The sequence below is a fragment of the Schistocerca piceifrons genome, chromosome 3 (genome assembly GCF_021461385.2).
Source record: "Schistocerca piceifrons isolate TAMUIC-IGC-003096 chromosome 3, iqSchPice1.1, whole genome shotgun sequence".
Classification (NCBI taxonomy): Eukaryota; Metazoa; Arthropoda; class Insecta; order Orthoptera; family Acrididae; genus Schistocerca; species Schistocerca piceifrons.
Window position 1 is genome coordinate 790,786,688 of NC_060140.1, and position 20,448 is coordinate 790,807,135.

Here is a 20,448-nt window from a genome sequence, read left to right on the forward strand (position 1 = left end):
GCCTTCCTGATGCGAGCACATCGTTAGCGTCTACGTCGACATTATTATTAGCAACGTGGAAAGACGCGTCTTCTGCTGTACTGCAACTTGCGGGATAGACGCGTTCAAAGGCGTGACGCAGACAGATCCGCGGTGAGTGACGGAGACGCCACCGGCAGCTGAATGCTCGCCTCGCGAGCAGCCGCCCCGGGGCGCTCTTCCTGTACAGACCTGTTGGCGAAGACGGCCAAGTTTGACAGCGCCGTCTCGCCGCGAGGCCCACGGCGCGCGCCGCTCAAGGTGCGAGGGCGGGAACGTGAACGTGCCTACCCAGCTCCGGCAGCAGCGGCGGCGGGCTCGGGTGACCTGTTGTGTGGGCGGCGGCGGCGGCGGCGGCGCTGGCGGTGACCGCCCGGTCGATACAGCGGCAGAAGCAGCGGCGAGGCGAGCGCGGGAGGCGGCGCCAGCGCGCATGCGCGGCCGCGGGGGCGGCGGGAGCGTCGCCGCAGCCCTCAGTCAGTCCTGTCAGCGCGCGCGACCACGCCGAGACGCGGCGCGCCGTCCGCGACTCTGTCACCCGGCGACGCCGAAGCGCGCGTCGCGACGCCAGTCCCAGCCAGCGACGCCGCAGCCCGCCCAACCAGTAAGCAGCGCGCGCTCTGCGTATGCACCGGCTGGCCTCTCGCCTCTCCTTGGCAGCGGACCGGACGTTTGTGGCCCGGTTATGTGCATCCACCTACTTGTGTCATTACAGGGTGTTCATAAAGTAACGCATATGCGCGTCCGTTACATCGTGCCAATACACGGCGCTCAAAAAGTTACGCAACCTTAACGAGTCACAAATTTATTGACTATCCCATTAAATTTCGGGCGAACTACCGGGTGTTAGTAACTTCCTGCCACGAAATTCCGGCCCAGATTCTGCCAACCCTCTTCGGGAGTATCTAGCTCCGTTACTGAAAGTGTTTCATAGCTGCGGTAGTGATGTTCCAGGGATTCGTGAGCACATGTAACTGTAACGAAGGAACACACCCTGTGGACCACTTCATTTAGTGTATTACGACAACTGGCTTCGACCTATGCTACAGGTCATCATCAGATACTCACACATTCCTCGAAGCGCTGGTCATCCGCAGGGCGAATATTAAGTTAAAACTTCTGAAGCTGTGATTTGCACAAATTCTGTAGTTTTAACTGAATCTCCGTCCTCCGAGCTCCACTCCGCAGTCATTAGATGTATGAATCTGAAGAAAACCACTATCAGAGATCGAAATGGCGTGATATGGGTATGCAACGCATGTTGCCTCTTTTGTTTTTAGGCCTCTTTTTACCGCAGTTGCTGAAATATAAGTTGTCTAGGTTAATTACAGTTGCGAAAGACGGTAATTAACATATACAGCTTGTATAATGCAACACTTTTCTACTCGGGTCTGAAGAATTCCATTACGTCTGAAGAAGGCCATTACCGACCGAAATTAATTACCTAATTATAAATAAACATTGTGACCTAAGACTGGAATTATAATACAGAAAAGGTCGGAATCAGCTATTGCTGTAAAATGTACGAAGTGACCTAGATGGTGTCTCTCTTCATTATTGTTGAAGGTAATCAAAGTTACTCTGTGTGATTCGCGTAACTGGATTCGGCATCCGCTGTTATTGTACACATGTCCTAACGATATAACAATTAACTGATCTACGGCGACATGTCAATACCCAAAGAACAGAATATTTCGGCAAACGAGCGCGTTGCCATCATTAGGTGTGCTGATGAACTCACCGCCTAGCAGCTGGCACGCAATTTTCGTGAGTCATTATGGCTACGCGGTCTTTTGCCGAAATTTTGTACCCACTGCACACCGAGATACGGCCGTATATTAGTGAATTATTTTGGCATCAGTAGTGCAAAACGTTTGTTGATGGCTTGAGGCTACACTTCGTTGCGTTTGTTTTGCTGCTTGGGACTGTGTGTGAGTGAATATTGTAAGTGAAGTCCTTAACGTACCCAATAGGAAACAGTCAAGTGGCTGTTGTCAGAAGTCTGAATGGCCACCAACTCCTAGAAATTACGTTTCATGAAAGTACTGAAAGAAAGAAAGCCATGGTGTAGTGGAATAATCAGTCATTGCGATGTCGTGCTGAAACAACGCTACTGTAGGTGGATTTAACGCGAAGTGTTTACAAATAAGAATATGTGACAGCCAAGGTAGCTTGTTGTGATATTTTTGTTTTATTTTATTTCCTCTGTAACCGGTATCGACAGAGTGTAGCTGTCATCTTCGGAGTTTCTGTGCCTGAATTGCACAAACATAACAGGAGCACATTCCACTAGACGCCACATTGGCTTGCCAGATGCACAAAACAGTAAATAAAAAGTTCGTAGCATCAACAGTGTGCCCCGGAGTGGAGACGGGTCCGTCAGTGGAGCCGTTATAGCTACCGCACATCAGCAGAAGATCCGAAGATGACACTCACACTGAGAAAATGTTACAACACACAATCTTAGCTGCGTAATATTCTTGTTTACTGAGTACCAGATCGCTGCCAGCAACATGTGCAACTTGTGTTTACAAATAGTGACGTTATTTGTACGTAGCGCTCGTTGTTCACTATGCCACCAACGAATGTGCTGAAGTCTCGCAGAAGGAATACATGCAGCTGGTGTGGATGTTCTGCAGACGAAATGCTTGAATTCCGTGCATTCATGCATCTATGGAAATGCAACCACGCCTCAGACCAAAACGTTATAACTAACAAGGACCACAAGTAGAGACCTATATGTTGTCTGTCTTTAGATAGCGACTCACGAGCAGAATGAATTCTGTACAGACACGTCTTTAAACACTTGCGCAGTGCCGTATGAAGACTACCAACTAGAGAGCCAGAGTGGTTAGGTAAGTGTTGCACAGAAGTCGTGCTCGTCGGGCAGCTTAAACGTTGGTCAACTTTTCTCTATTAGCACTTTCCGTCGATAAATTTTGGCTGCGTTTGCCACATCTGCCGTTTACTTAAGTTCGTCAGACAGCGGCTTGATGGTGACCTTGTTTCGTGGATCTTTATCAGGCTTTTCTGCTAGTTATTCTGAGCCTTAATATATCTAAAACATCTAATACATGTCATGACAGTCGGCCGAAGTGGCCGTGCGGTTAAAGGTGCTGCAGTCTGGAACCCAAGACCGCTACGGTCGCAGGTTCGAATCCTGCCTCGGGTATGGATGTCTATGATGTCCTTAGATTAGTTAGATTTAACTAGTTCTAAGTTCTAGGGGACTAATGACCTCAGCAGTTGAATCCCATGGCGCTCAGAGCCATTTGAACCATTTTGAAGCCATGTCATGACAATGAATATTTTAGGCTGTAATGTTTCACCCTTACATCCTCATTTAAATTAGAATGACACATGTAAGATAGAAGATGCAGTCTTCCATAAGGTTGCGTCCATTGTTGAAGGTTATGTATTTTCTATTACGAGGCGCTGATGGACACTTAAATTATTCATTCGGGCGATTAGAGTTCAGTTGCATTCACACTTGGCATTTCGAACTTCACTGCGCAGTTTCTCACTACTTACTACTTACTTAAGGCGCAATGACAAATTCGCGTGCTCTTCACGAGACCACCCGAACTGTCGGTCAATACCGACCACGTTCCCTAAAGCCTTATATTCTCTCGCAGTTTTCGTATTCTCCTTATACAGCCACTAGTCTGTTTTAGTTACCACCTACTCCATCTCGTCCGAGCAACGCACCGGCAGCCGCAGTAAGGCAGGGTTCCTCGGAATGAATGGCGGCTTACAGGTGGCAGTGGGACCGAGTTGTACGCACCAGCTCGTCAGTTCTGGGTCGCGCGAAGCCGTACAGGTCGCTTCTGTGTTAGCAGCAACTATGCGTGTTATATTGTTCTGCATAAATCCAGCGGCGTCGAATACTTCACTTTAATCGGCAGTTCCACGAACATGTGCTTCTACTAATGCTGTCGATGATCTCCTGAATGGCTGTTTTCAGCTCAGCACGTAGTTTCTCTGATGTGGATTTAGCGTGCGCTCCATTGCTGTTGATGCGGAGTGTTTGGCAAACGTAAATGACAGAAGCATTGAGACGGAGGCGGCTGTGTAGGCAGTTTACCTGATAACCTATTCTTAATATTTATGGAAAAGTGTTTAACATTCCTTCACTTTATCATATTTCTATTCCGTAGGTGCTTAGAGCTTTGCTCTGTGATGCATACGTCTGACATGGTCAATGATAATACCTTGCCCGAACCTGTAGTTGTGATGCATTGTAAAGGTAAAATACAGCAGGAGATTCTTATAATTGTTAATTATTCTTTCTTTCCTGAATATGGCGGCTGTCTGTTATGTGCCGAACTTTTAGTCTCAGTCACTGAATAGAAGAACAGGTGAATAACGCTCGCCAATGCAAGTTGTTGGTAACCATATAGCGGAAGACAAGTGTCACGTCTAATGTACAGAGTCAAAATTATTGAACTAGATGAAAAGAAAAACGTAAATTAGTTACAAAATTCAGTGTGCACACACCTTTATTCAAAATGTAAACGTCACCACAGATATTCGGATTTAGGTTATGACGTGTTCGATATGCCTGCCACCATTGGCAATGATGTGGCACAGACGAACAGCGGAATTCTGCATGACCCGCTGAAGTGTCGGAACATCAATGCTGTCTATGACCTCCTGAAAGGCTGTTTTCAGCCCGACAATGGTTTTGGTGTTATTTCTGTTCACCTTGTCTTCAATATAGCTCCACGAAAAGGAGTCACATGTGTTTAGGTCCCATGCCAGTGGCCTCTGGGTACCCCAGAGCCAGAATGCGGTCCCCAAAGTGCTCCTCCAGGACATAAAACACTCTCCTGCTTCGATGGGGTCGAGTTCCGTCGTGTATGGACCACACCTTGTCGAAATCAAGGTCACTTTTGAAATGTGGCTAAAATCGTCTTCCAAAACCTTCACGTACCGTCCGGTAGTCACCATTCCATCAAGGAATATCGCATCGATTATTCCGTAACAGGACATTGCACACCATACTGTCACCCGTTGAGGGTGAAGAGACTTCTTGATCGCGAAATGCGGATTCTCAGTCCCTCAAATGCGCCAATTTTGCTTACTGTCGAACCAATCCAAATGAAAGTGTGAAAGTGGCCTTCGTCACTAAACGAAACAACAATGGCGTACTAATTCCCATCATGTACCTCGGGCAGCCGTGCAATTTGAACGTCCTATCGCCAACCGTTCAGAAGTTATGACAATTTTATTTCATGTAGTTCAATAATATTGTCATCCTGCATATCTGTAGATTTTACGTCCATATTCTATGCCTGTGCGCTGTCTTGTTATTTTGGTGGCTGCCATGTTTGATGCTAACTCTGAAGCCACACGGAGATTCGAATACGGCAATCCTGTGGTGTCACCAGCCTTGAAATAAAAATCTCTGTAGCACAAAGCGCAAGAGAAAGAGATAGTAAAAAGTTAAATTAAACATGGAGGAATAATGGGTTTGTCGATTTGCTTGGCTGTGGATATAAAGTAATACAAAAAATATTTTCGTTCCGCTCTATTGAGATGCGCTACGGACATCACGCGCCAAAGTAATAAGACTCATGGATCGATGGCGCTGTGCAAGATCTGTGAACGATGGCTGTATTCGTCGGCTTCTCTTTTGACTTCAAACAGCCTCGCCAATAACCATTTCTAAGCGAAACTGCGGGGGGCCCCTGACCTTAACGCCGTGGCCTTGTGAGTCTGCCATTCGTACAATACTGAGGTGATGTGTATGCGGTTATCAGCAGTATCGCATAAGAGGAAATGTCGGGCGTACAAGTCAAGAGCGCCCATGCGATAGTGTGATATACAGGGTGTTACAAAAAGGTACATCCAAACTTTCAGGAAACATTACTCAAACGCAAATAAAGAAAAGATGTTATGTGGACATGTGTCCGGAAACGCTTAATTTCCATGTTAGAGCTCATTTTAGTTTCGTCAGTATGTACTGTACTTCCTCGATTCACCGCCATGATTTCATACAGGATACTCTACCTGTGCTGCTAGAACATGTGCCTTTACAAGTACGACACAACATGTGGTTCATGCACGATGGAGCTACTGCACATTTCAGTCGAAGTGTTAGTACGCTTGCCAACAACAGGTTCGGTGACCGATGGATTGGTAGAGGCGGACCAATTCCATGGCCTCCACGCTCTCCTGACCTCAACCCTCTTGACTTTCATTTATGGGGGCATTTGAAAGCTCTTGTCTACGCAACCCCGGTACCAAATGTAGACACTCTTCGTGCTCGTATTGTGGACGGCTGTGATACAATACGCCATTCTCCAGGGCTGCACCAGTGCATCAGGGATTCCATGCGACGGAGGGTGGATGCATGTATCCTCGCTAACGGAGGACATTTTGAACATTTCCTGTAACAAAGTGTTTGAAGTCACGCTGGTACGTTCTGTTGCTGTGTGTTTCCATTCCATGATTCATGTGATTAAGTAATAAAATAAGCTCTAACATGGAAAGTAAGCGTTTCCGGACACATGTGTGTGAGAATGTTTCCTGAAAGCTTGGCCATACCTTTTTGTAACACCATGTAGTTTGTCGACGGGGGGTGGGGGGGGGGGGGGGGAGATAGACCTGGGGGTATGGAGTATTTTTAATAGTTTGGGGGACGAATGACGACTTGTCAGTAGCCACAAAAAAAAGTTCAGGTTCAGGTTCGCACACTGCTAAAAACCTGTGTAAAACCGACTTTTAAATCATTTCCTTGAAAGAAAAACACTTCACTACACCATACGTTTTCCTTTCCCTAGATCTGGGATGGTAAGGTCTTATGGGACCAAAGTGCTGAGGCCATCGATCCCTAAGCTTACGCACTACTTAATCTAACTTACGCTAAGGACAACACACACACCCATGCCGGAGGGAGGACTCGAACCTTCGTCGGGGAAGACGCGCGGACCGTCTGTGATGGGGGGTCGGGAAGGGGGAGGAGGCAAGGGGGAGGCGTCCCCGTCGCTCTCGCGTACGGGCGCCCTTGGTACAAGTGCTGTGCGTGCTAGATGGATCACTAGTGTGAAATGTAGGCTGGTTGCTGAAACAGGACACTAGTAAGCATATCTCATTTAAGTGGCAGATTCTTCAAGTTGTATCTGAGCAAACATCGACTATCATATCTGACCAGCATCTAAATACGTCCACCATTTTCGCCGCTTGTCGTTCACAACACATGTCATGTAAACATACCAAAATGGCAAATGTTTATGCAAAAAGTATCATAAGTCTTGAATATTTCTCTGGTATTCAGCCGGGTGGCGTCTTCCAAAAGGCGCGATATTTCGACAAGCCGAGTTCTCTGCCATCTTCAGGCGTCCTTGCTGCGGGAGATGGGGGGTGGTGTTAAAGAACCCATTAAGTCGGCATCCATCAAATAGACTACTAGATTCTATGAACGCCTGAAGATGGCAAGAAGTCTACTAAGCGAAATATAGTCCTTGTTGGACGACGCAACCCGGTTGAATACCCGAGATGTATTCAAGATTTTTGTACGCTTTAAAAACCTAAAATCACGTTTTGTAAATGGTTTATGGATCACGCAACTTCATTTCTCTATTATCTTACTTTATCGTTTTGTAATGAATGGTGGCCGATCGGTGCTAGGTGCTTCAGTCCGGAACCGCACCACCGCTACGCTCGCAGGTTCGAATCCTGCCTCGGGCATGGGTGTGTGTGATGTCCTTAGGTTAGTTAGCTTTAAGTAGTTCTAAGTGATAGGGGACTGATGGCCTTAGATGTTAAGTCCCATAGTGCTCAGAGCCATTTGAACCATTTTGTAATGAATACACTACCTATTATTTATATACAAGGAGAATAATGAATGCAGAGTGATCTCAAGTATTTTATTGGCAAAGAACTTGATATGTCTATAGCTTTAAAAAATGATTCAAATGAAGGTACAGGCAGTACCAATGTTGTAAAGAAAATTTTCGTCTGATATATCTAGTATGAGGTCACGTGGCACTCGTCAGATCGCAGTTTGCTTCTTCCTTATCGCCTACGAGGCAAGAAATTCAGTGGCACCTTCAGTGCATATGTATACGGTAACCATGTGAACGAATATGCAGTGAGTGTACGTAACAAGGACATAACAAATATTTCATAAACGGTTGAACAGTTGAATGTGTCGAAATGCGGTTTTGAATACACAATACTACGTGAAAAAACAGAATATTTTGATCTATAGTTATTACTTAAGACTATTTGAATTTAGCCAGATATTTGAGGAAGTGTAGTGTCCTAAACGGACCAATGTACTTGTTTTGGATACTTCAGAGCTGTTTGAAAGAGGGATACAATAACATAAAGATATTACTGTTTATACGAAAACGTGAATGTTAAGGGTAGTAGTGAATTATAAGACTACGGCCAGCGGCCACTCTCCCTTACAGTTTAAACTTCACACAATGGGCTTGAAAAGGTGTCGCGGCGATGACGTCTCTCTTCACACTCTTACGTATCCTGGCTACTGTTAAGAAAAATTTCTGAGCAAATTTTAGCAAGCGTGTTCTTATTATTCTCTTCTTTTCAAGAGTTGTAAGATACCTATTGCAAAAAAAAAAAGTTTTTCAGTACAAAAATGAATTTAAGTTGTGGATTCCTTATCTCGGTTGATGAAGAAATATTAACCAAAGAAAATAGTCGCTGCTTTGCGCACATTTACTTGTCAACACCAGTAGCCTAATAGCCACACATTTCTATCTTTCAATTCGTAATTCATTTTCCACTTTATTAATGTGTCACAGACTTACTTTTAATTATCAGTTGCAATCGCGGTTTTCATTAACATTGCCGCTCTAGTTTCGGTTATTAATCTCATCAGAGGCCTACAGTAGTAACAGGAATTAATCTCACGCGAGAGGTGTAGCAATATATGAAATAAATAGTTTTCTTTATAAAAAATAGACCTTTGGATACATTAGTAATCGACCACGAAAGCCTGTCGTCTTTTCTGCATCATAGTTATGCCATTATTAGTTTAAATGCGTCTTCTTCACGTAAAACACAACGTAAACAAATAATTGGCCAAGCACCCAGCATAGAAAAAAGCAAATTCATGACCTTGGCCAACCGTATTCATTAGATTCTGCTGCACCACACAGAACATTAACTACTAGCAGCTGTAATCAGATCTATGTCACGAAAGCTCAAAATATTCCGCCATTCGCCACTGTTCTCCTCGCTAAGAGAAGCGACAGATGCCTCTGATTTCTAAGAGCTTCCAGTAACGTTATACCTTTGATTAATGTGGAAATTTACTGAAAAAATGAATATAGGAAGTAACCGCTAGTACCGGAACTTTCCTGTCTTCAACACATAGTAATAAATTAGTTTCGTGGGTGGGGAAGGTATGGAGGAGAGAAAGTACAATTTCTTACGGAATAAAGGGCTTATTAACCACCAAACATCTCGTATCACCACTTTATAATGCGAACTTCTAACTGATAGTGTAGCTTATAAGAAGAAAAAAAGGAAGATGGAGTAGGGTTTAACGCTCCTGCGACATAGAGATCATTAGAGACGGAGCACAACCTCGGATTGTTTCAAGGATGTGGAAGGAAGTCGGTCGTGCACCTTTAAATGAACTATACCGGCATTTACCTTGACTGACTGAGGGAAATCGCGGAAAACCTAAATCTGGCTGGCTGGGCGCTGATTTGAACCGTCGTCTTCCCAAATGCGAGACCAGTGGGCTTGTAAGAGGTCATGGTATGTATATCCTGCCGTGGTTACGTAGCTCGGTCAGTAGGAGCACTGTCTCGATAGGCAAGCTTCTAGGTTCGATTCCCCTATCTGAGACACAGGTATAACCTTTCAGAAGGGTTTATATAACTGAAAAGTGGCATATTACCACCCTGAGCTGTTGGTAAAATTCTTTTTTTTTATACAACAAGTTTCAGTCCACTGGACGTCATCAGGTTCATAAAAGAATTCGTAGCATCGTGTTAGGCGAAATATAAAATTATGATCGTGAGATGATACAACCTTGAATTACACACAGTTCTCATATATTAATATAATTTAAATCATGTTACGATATGAGAATAGTGTATAATTCATGGTTTTATCTCCTGACGATAACGATTTTATATTTCCCTTAACATGATGCTGTGAATTCTTTTATGATGATCGGACAGCTGAAACTGGTTATATGAATAAAGAATTTTATCAATACCTCAAGGCGGTAATATGTTATTTTTCAAATATGTAAGAGCTATGGGGCACCATCTCCTGAAGATGTATTGGTTTCATACATCGTCTTGTTCATGAAGAACGATGTTTCAGCAGTTTCAGTTATTTACGGAATGTTATGCGTGTCAAAGTCGCATGATGTTCCGTACATAGACGCGATTGCTACGTCCTAACATCGGAAGATCATTAAACTATTTCAATTAATGCTGACGTGAGCTGTGTCTTGGACAACTCCAGTGGCCTCAGAAATGTAATACCGAAGATTTTTATAAAATTAAAAAAAGAGAATGGATTGGCCAGGAGCGATTAGGACTCGCGCTGTGAGGGTCCGTACAAACTTAATTCTGTGTACAGACAGTTCGCCGATTCCAGGAATCGAAAGTTTCGAAAATTTTTGCCTGTTATCGACATTGATACCAGTAAGATATCGGTCACTGGAATATGACAACGGAATATTCTGTGTGATATAGTTACAGAATAACAATTTTAGATTTATTCCTTTATTTATACTGTGAAACCTTGCGCTTTGGCAAAGTGAGTTTGCGAATATCAAAATATGTGACATAAATGGCTGCTTTTGATTGCAATGACTCAGAAGCTTAAGATTTTTACACCGGCAATGGACAACAGACCTTGCAATGTGACTCGAATTTCAAATTGTTACGTCTGCCCGTTTCCGAGAAAAAGCAGTTTTAACAGACGGACGGTCAGGGAGTTGAATAACATATAATAATTTTTTTCGTGTGAGGTAATTACAAATTAACAATGTTCGGATTTTTTCGTTTGGTTCCACCATGAAACCTTATTTCTTGTCGAATTTCATGATGCTAGGTGAACGGGAAGTGCCATAGATTAATTTTGATGAGTGATTTTTCGAGTATCAAAATCTGTGACATAAATAACCGTGGTTTTCGATTTCATTGGCTTAGAAGATTCAATATTTTACACCACCATAGATCTTAGTAAGTGGCATAAATTTCAACTTGATTCCTCTGGCCGTGCCTGAAAAAAGTGTTTTTAACACTGGGACAGACAGACAGGCAGACAGACAGACAGACAACGAAGTGTTCCTATAGGGAGCGAAAGGCTGTTTACAATTTGTACAGAAACCAGAAGTCAGTTATAAGAGTCGAGGGGTAGGAAAGGAAAGCAGTGGCTGGGAAGGGAGTGAGACAGGATTGCAGCCTATCCCCGATGCTATTCAATTTGTATATTGAGCAAGCAGTAAAGGAAACAAACAAAAAAAAAAAAACAAAAAAATTCGGAGCAGGTATTAAAATCCATGGAGAAGAAATAAAAACTTTGAGGTTCGCCGATGACATTGTAATTCTGTCAGAGATAGCAAAGGATCTGGAAGAGCAGTTTAATGGAATGGACAGTGTCTTGAAAGGAGGATGTTAGATGAACATCAACAAAAGCAAAACGAGGATAATGGAATGTAGTCGAATTAAGACTGGCGATACTGAGGGAACTGGATTAGGTAATGAGACACTTAAAGTAATAAAGGAGTTTTGCTATTTGGGGAGCAAAATAACTGACGATGCTCGAAGCAGCCGGCCGGTGTGGCCGAGCGGTTCTAGGCGCGTCAGTCAGGAACCGCGCGACCGCTACGGTTGCAAGTTCGAATCCTGCCTCGGGTATGGACGTGTGTGATGTCCTTAGGTTGGTTAGGTTTAAGTAGTTCTAAGTTCTAGGGGACTGACTAGGGGGACTGATGACCTCAGATGTTAAGTCCCATAGTGCTCAGAGCCATTTGAACCATTTTTTGTCGAAGCAGAGAGGATATAAAATGTAGACTGACAATGGCAAGGAAAGCGTTTCTGAAGAAGAGAAATTTGTTAACATCGAATACCGATTTAAGTGTTAGGAAGTCGTTTCTGAAAGTATTTGTATGGAGTGTAGCCATGTATAGAAGTGAAATATGGACGATAAATAGTTTGGACAAGAAGAGAATAGAAGCTTTCGAAATGTGGTACTACAGAAGAATGCTGAAGATTAGATCGGTAGATGACATAACTAATGAGGAGGTATTGACTAGAATTGGGGAGAAGAGAAATTTGTGGCACAACTTGACTAGAAGAAGGGATCGGTGGGTAGGGCATATTCTGAGGCATCAAGGGATCACCAATTTAGTATTGGAGGGCAGCGTGAAGGGTAAAAATCGTAGAGGGAGACCAAAAGATGAATACACTAGGCAGATTCATAAGATGTAGGTTGCAGTAGGTACTGGGAGACGAAGAAGCTTGCACAGGATAGAGTAGCATGGAGAGGTGCATTCAAAACGCTTGTGAAAGAGATGTGGTATTGGTAAACTATCCATGAAAAGCATATATATCAGGAACTTCATAACGTTGTATTTATCACCTGGAAGAAACAACTTGTGTAATTAATTTTTTGTTTGATAGGAGAAACATGCCTACAATCCTCGTACCAATCGGAATCCCCACAGCACGGTATCGTAGCATTCGCTAAGGAAGCACATCCAAATGTCCAGTTAATATTGTTTTTGCTCCTCTGGAGGCTTACTACAGTTACTGCGGCGCAGGGCTTTTAATGTGTGCCAGGACTGCAGTCGTTTACTTACAAACAAAGAAAATATTAATTACGTGGCTTTACGTATTCAGCGCCCCGCGCTAGACGAAGCGAGGTGCGGCCCTGCCGGGCCGTGACGGGCGGACCACTGCGCAGCCGCGGCGCGCAGCCGGAGCTTCCCGCTTGCCGTGGGCCACGCAATTACGCACGAGTGGGCTTGCGTGCTGGGAGGCGCGTCGCCAGGGCGTGCGTGTGTCTGCGTGAATGACGGGCTGCGTGCGGCGCGCGCGCGCATCGGAACTCGTCACGCGTCTGCCGCTACGCGGCGCTGCCGTCCACTTCCGACGTCATCGCAATGGCGTCACGGAAACTTCGCACGAGGCTTCGTGTGTAGCATTTGCACTGAAGGGCTTCTTCTCGTCGAGTCTGGAAAATAACGTTGAGACGACCTCTTTTTTTTCTTTCATTCACATAACGAAGTTAAGTAAAACAAAAGTGTCAGAAATACAACGACATACGCGGTGTTCAAGGAGGAATAGTAAATACATTAACACTAACTCAATTTTCCGTCGGTGCTTCGCAGATCATGGTAATTACTGGTCATTAAAACTGCTACACCAAGAAGAAATACAGATGATAAACGGGTATTCATTGGACAAATATATTATTCTAGAACTGACATGTGATTACATTTTCACGCAATTTGGCTGCATAGACCCTGAGAAATCAGTACCCCGAACAACCACCTCTGGCCGTAATAACGGCCTTGATACGCCTGGGCATTGACTCAAACAGAACTTGGATGGCGTGTACAGGTACAGCTAGCTACCCATGCAGCTTCAACACGATACCACAGTTCATCAAGAGTGGCGTATTGTGACGAGCCCGTTGGTCGGCCACCATTGACCAGACGTTTTCAGTTGGTGAGAGATCTGGAGAATGAGCTGGCCAGGGCAGCAGTCGAACATTTTCTGTACCCAGAAAGGCCTGTACGGGACCTGCAACATGCGGTCGTGCATGATCCTGCTGAAATGTAGGGTTTGCCGGGATCGAATGAAGGGTAGACCCACGGGCCGTAACACATCTGAAATGTTACGTCCACTGTTCAGAGTGCCGTCAATGCGAACAACAGGTGACCGAGACGTATAACCAATGGCACCCCATACCATCTCGCCGGGTGATACGTCAGTATGGCGATGACGAATACAGGCTTGCAATGTGCGTTCACCGCGATGTTGCCAAACACAGATACGACCATCATGATGCTGTAAACAGAACCTGGATTCATCCGAAAAAATGACGTTTCGCCATTCGTGCAACCAGGTTCGTCGTTGAGTACACCATCGCAGGCGCTCCTGTCTGTGATGCAGCGTCAAGGTTAACCGCAGCCATGGTCTCCGAGCTGTTAATCCATGCTACTGCAAACGGCGTCGAACTGTTCGTGCAGATGGTTGTTGTCTCGCAAACGTTCTCATCTGTTGACTCAGGGATCGAGACGTGGCTGCACGATCCGTTACAGCCATGCGGATAAGATGCCTGTCATCTCGAGTGCTCGTGATACGAGGCCGTTGGGATTCAGCACGGCGTTCCGTATTACCCTCCTTCCGTGTTACAGTCATTGCATCTCGACCAACGCGAGCAGCAATGTCGCGATACGATAAACCGCAATCGCGATGGGCTACAATCCGACCTTTATTAATATCGGAAACGTGATTGTACGCATTTCTCCTCCTTACACGAGGCATCACAACAACGTTGCACCAGGCAACGCCAGTCAACTGCTGTTTGTGTATGAGAAATCGGTTGGAAACTTTCCTCATGTCAGCACGTTGTAGGTATCGCCACCGGCGCCAACCTTGTGTGAATGCTCTGTAAAGCTAATCATTTGCATATCACAGCATCTTCTTCCTGTCGGTTGAATTTCGCGTCTGTAGCACATCATCTTCGTGGTGTAACAATTTTAATGGCCAGAAGTGTAATCTTAAAAAGGAAAACACTTCCTCATATCCTGAAAGACTATCTTTATTTGGTCACGGACCGGTTTTCGGCTTATCAGGCTATCTTCAGGTGACAGCTGAAAGTCGCAAACGCAGATAAACACGATGTGCTACTTACACAGATATTATTTATAGAGAATATACAAAAATAACAATTATATTAACAAAAAAGGGAGACACATTTACCAAATGATCAAAAGTAAGACGAATTTACAGCATGAATCTAGTATTTGTAACGAAAAATTATTTAAGAAAGGGGAAAATGGAAATCGAGTTTGACGATTAAACATTAGGCTGGCATTCTGTGCATATGTTTGTTGGTTTCCAGTATTTCCAGTAGGGTCACCTTTCTACTTTCTTTGACAGGACGTAAAACTTCACTTCTACATCACATGAATGGTTTTCTGCTAAATGGTGATCAGCAGTGGTTGAATATATCTTATTTAATCACTAGCTTCTCTCAAGTGCATGTAGCCTAACTGCCGCAGTTCTGTTTAGATTACAGATATGCAATATGTTCTCCACCAGCGACACGAAAAATACTACATCAATACTCAATCTCTTCCCACATTCGAGTAAGCATGTCCATCGTCAGAACAATACGGATCTGGTTCTTCATCTCTTCTAGTTACTGTGCTAGTGTTGGTGCATTAAGGTTGTTCTTACAGAAACCCGACAGGAAGAATTCACAGAGCGTCAAAACTGGAGACTGTGAATGCCAGATGAGAAATTCGAATTCGCCGGCTGTTTGACGACCAATCCAACGGCTCGGTAGAGTCTCATTCAGTTATTCACTCACTTGGCGACTCCAGTGGGAGGGAGCCCCATCCAGTTGAAAAATGAAGTTGTTACTGTTCAGCTTCGGAGACAAGTTTTGTAACAGAGCAAAATACAGCCTACCGTTAACCGCGTTTTCCATCAAAGAAGACTCGGCAGTAAACAAATGAGTGTGATATCGCACAAAACGCATTGACTTTGGATGAAATTCGTAAATGTTCCGCGTGTATATGTACTTTCTGTACGCCTCAAAATCGAACATTACGTTTGTATACTTCGTCACTCATCACGATGCGTTGTGCGATAGTTGTATCATTGTTAATAGTAAAACGCGCTAAATTGTTGTTGTAGGCAGTTGCAACCCCCTACTGGCACGACGAGTTGATCTTGTATGACTACTTTGGAGAGCGGTTGGAATTCATGCGACATTTACGTCGGAAACACGAGGGCGGCCAGGACTCTTCCCTTTACACACTCATCCTGTGTGTAGAAACTCTCGTAAACATCTGTCCACGTTCCATCTATTGGCAGCATCAGTTTGGTACTTTAACCGGAAACGTCTGTGCACGGAATTACACTTCGTGAACTCGAGAATACAAAATGATTTTTGCAGCGGCGTTATAGTTTTGTAACATGTAACGATAGCCTAACAAACAGATGACAAAAAATGATTCAAATGGCTCTGAGGACTAGGGACCTAACAGCTGAGGTCATCAGTCCCCTAGAACTTAGAACTATTTAAACCTAACTAACGTAAGGGCATCACACACACCCATGTCCGAGGCAGGATTCGAACCTGCGACGGTAGCGGTAGCGCGGTTCCAGACTGAAGCGCCTAGAGCTGCTCGGCCACTCCGGCCGGCAAACAGAAGACAACCAACATCTAGTAGCAACGAACATAAACTACACAATGTATTCGTTCCTCCTATCACTGAGCCATGGCGCATCAACCTATAGTTTTAGACAAAATACTACTTTGTAATGCGTATGTTTATTTTGAAACACCCTGTACTCTCGGATGGTGATAATCAAAGTCAAAGGTGATGTCCATATCTGATTAAAATTAACCTGAAGATGGCTGAATGTTATCTGCCGAAGTGTCGTGGCAAGGTGTCGACGTCACCTGGCTGCAAGCCCTAAACCTCCTGGAATATCGATTTTCATGAATTGCAGCCCCGACTTCAAAGCACTTTCGTATTGTCTTGATAACACCGCGTTAGGTCTCCTGAGTTCGTCTTGGCGTTCTTTTACAACGGCAATACTATTCATCGTCCGAACGACCAATTCGTCTCTAAATTTTAATATTTCTTTGTAGACTTCACCACCCAGACTGTCTCACGGCAACAAAGACATCGTTTTCATTGCATCAATAAAATGTATGGAGTTTGCTGTACTTGAAGGTCTCCTGAGACGAGGTACTGGCAGAACGGAAGCTGTGAGGAGGCGTCGTGAGTCGTGCTTGGGTAGCTCAGCTGGTAGAGCCCTTGCCCTCGAAAGGCAAAGGTCCCGAGTTCGAGTCTCGGTCCAGTACACAGTTTTAATCTGCCAGGAAGTTTCGTTTGCTGTACTTGCTCTGTATATTTTGAAAGTAGTTGCAGTTGCTGTAGCTAGATTAGGTGGACGACCGAGCAGAACGTTGTGCTGACGATGCGGCGGTCCGCCCCTCTTTCTAAGAAATTTGACTAGACGTGAATATTAGTTGCCCAGCTTCATTATTGACGCGTAAGTAGAAATAATTTACGTAGTACATCATCGTTTTGATTCCAGAAGGGCTGCTAGACTGGGAATACAGTCACCCTCCAAACATTAGCCCCTTAAGTGATAAAACATTGACAGTGGAATTGTCGTGACCTGTGCAAGGCATTTGGTTGTGTAGATCGTGTAACTTTATTAGAAAAGGTAGATTTTGTGGAACTGATGGCTTTACAAACAACTGATCTGAATCATATTTCACAAACAGATTGCAAAATGTTGTGATGAATAATTCGAACAATGTTGAAATGAGTCAGAATTTTAGTGGCGAGGGAAAAACTACGAAGGAAGTAACAGAGGGTTCAATTTTGGGTCCATTCCTTTCCCTTAGACATGTGAATGACCTTTTGCTCTATCAAACACGTTACATTTTGTACGAGATCTTCTTCTTCTGCAGTGGTCAATCCAAGCATTGGTTTGCAACAGCTACAATGGCAGCTTGTATCCAGTAGAACTTAGAACTAATTAAACCTAACTAACCTAAGGACATCACACACATCCATGCCCGAGGCAGGAGTTTAACCTGCGACCGTAACGGTCGCTCGGTTCCAGACTGTAGCGCCTAGAACCGTACGGTCACTCTGGCCGGCGCTGAGCTTTTCACTTCATTTCTTTATAGGTGTTACATCCCACATCTTTCATGATTTGATCCATGTACCTCAGCTGTGGTCTTACTCTTGGTCTTTTTCCCTCTCGACATATCCCTCTATGATTGTGTTCAGGAGTCCTTTATGTCTTAATAGACGGCCTGTAAATTGCACTCTTCTTTTAACAATGAAACTCCAGTAGCTTCTCTTCTCATCTGCTCTTTCCAGAACCTCTTCGTTTGTGACCTTGTCGATACATTTTATTTTGAGCATGCGTCTATAGCACCACATTTCAAAAGAATTTAGCTTCTGGTCTTCCTCTGTCCCGAGAGTCCATGTTTCATGCCCATAGCATGCCGCACTCCACACATATGATTTTTCAAAAATCTTTTCCTGATTTCAAGGCTGATGCTCTCAGATGTTAAGATGTTTTTCTTCTTGTTAAAAGCAACCTTTGCTTGAGCAATTCTACTTCTCACTTCTGCCTTGCTCCTTCCATCCCTGTCCCTGGTAATATTACTGTCCAGATAAGTAAATTTATCAACTTGTTGAAGCAGTTCATTGCCTACATGAACTTGGACTTTCACTTGATCTTTTTTATCGCATGCCATTACTTTCGTTTTTGCTTTATTAATTCTCATATTATATTGTTCCCCCATAACTTTATCCATTCTATTCAGTAGGACTACAAGATCTTCTTCACTTTAAGCTACACGAGATACTAGAGTTATAATAAATCCCATTAGTGAGAAAACAGGAAAAGAAATTGTTAATGATGTTTTCCAAAGCATTATTGAGTGGTTATATGAAAACTGACTGTCCCTTAGTTTTACAAAACGCACCATATTTAGTTTTGTACAGCAGATATTGACACTAATAAATGATGTAAGCTATGAACGGAGGTCAGCAAACGAGGGAGAATTTTCCAAATTTTTGGATGTACCTATTGATGAAAACTTGCAGATAGATACTGCTGAGCCGACCGGAGTGGCCGTGCGGTTCTAGGCGCTACAGTCTGGAACCGAGCGACCGCTACGGTCGCAGGTTCGAATCCTGCCTCGGGCATGGATGTGTCTGATGTCCTTAGGTTAGTTAGGTTTAAGTAGTTATAATTTCTAGGCGACTGCTGACCTCAGATGTTAAGTCGCATAGTCGCAGAGCCATTTGAACCATTTTTCATGCTACTGAGATGCTCGAAAAATTCATTTCAGGTACTTTTCCTCCTCGTATAATCGTCAGGTGCATTTTCTCTCGGGTTTCGGCTGATATTTGCAGTGTCGTTTTTGCGCTGTGTAGCTGGTTTCAGTCCAAACAACTAACGGTCATTACGTTTCTCTTGTGACGACCAGCGTCGACAGAAAGCGACCGTTTGTTTCCCGTTGCAATCCAACTGATTTTTGCTTTACCGACATACATTAACAGGGACAGTTGAAAAATATCCAGCAGCGACTGAGCAGCGGTGCTGTATGTCGGTGGTAGTCAACGCGGGACAGGGAGGTGCTATCGCTGCTGGAATGCTGTTATTCTTCGTGTTTTAGTGTCCTTGTTAACAAATATCGATAAAACAAATCTCGCACTAGACGGATTTTGGACCACTCTATCGTATGCGCACTTAAAATTCCGCTTTTAAATATCAATTGGTTCGTAAGGCGAAACAAATCGACGCTTTCCATTGACACTGGGCGTCTCACAAAAGACGTGATAAGCAGTATTTGTTTGGGCTGACACCAGCTACTCATCTCAGAAACGTAATTTCAGATAATTTCCTTCACACCAGAGACAATGTACCTTCTGATTCTTTGGAGAAATCTTGTGTTAGAAAAATGTATTCCATATTTTAAGAGGTGGTAGTATGGAACAAAAAAAAGACGAAAATATCATGCAAGCCTGGGCTGTGAAAAGTATACCTTAAGAGAGCACTTGGTCAGTGGAAGGGACTTGTCTCGCAGAAGCGAAGAAGAATAAGTTTTCATGGCTATTAACGTACGCATTTTAGAGTCTATGTATACTGGACATTTTCTTCTTGTTTTGGTTCATAAATAACACCTCTCAAAAAATCGAATACATTTTTTTAACACACCATATATATTACGTGTCCGCCCCGATAGCTGAGTGGTCAGCGCGGCGGTCTGTCACGCCAAGGTTCAAAAATGGTTCAAATGGCTCTGAGCTGACTATATGACTCAACATCTGAGGTCATCGGTCCCCTAGAACTTAGAACTACTTAAAACTAAGTAACCTTAGGACATCAGACACATCCATGCCCGAGGCAGGATTCGAACCCGCGACCGTAGCAGTCGCGCGGTTCCGGACTGAAGCGCCTAGAACCGCTCGGACACCGCGGCCGGCTGTCACGCCAAGGGTCCTGGGTTCGATTCCCGGCTGGGTCGGAGATTTCCTCCGCTCAGGGACTGGGTGTTGTGTTGTCCTCATTGTCATTTCATCATCATCAGTGGAAGGCAACGGAAAACCACCACTGGAATCACTTCCCTAGACGCTCATGCGGTGGACCTTTCTGACGAAGCTTCCCACACGGCAAGACCTGCCGTAAGGCAGAACACAAT

General features: G+C 44.2%; 1 long non-coding RNA gene and 1 other non-coding gene across 2 annotated transcripts in view; both read left to right on the forward strand.

Moving 5' to 3' along the window:
• Positions 1 to 523: 523 nt before the first annotated feature.
• Positions 524 to 20,448, forward strand: part of LOC124790118 — a 969,286-nt gene continuing 949,361 nt past the window's right edge. Inside the window, exon 1 of the long non-coding RNA XR_007016228.1 lies at positions 524 to 622. This is a non-coding gene — a long non-coding RNA (uncharacterized LOC124790118). The remainder of the gene's footprint in view (positions 623 to 20,448) is intronic.
• On the forward strand, positions 17,002 to 17,076 carry Trnas-cga. Its single transcript has one exon. It is a non-coding gene; the product is annotated as a tRNA-Ser (tRNA).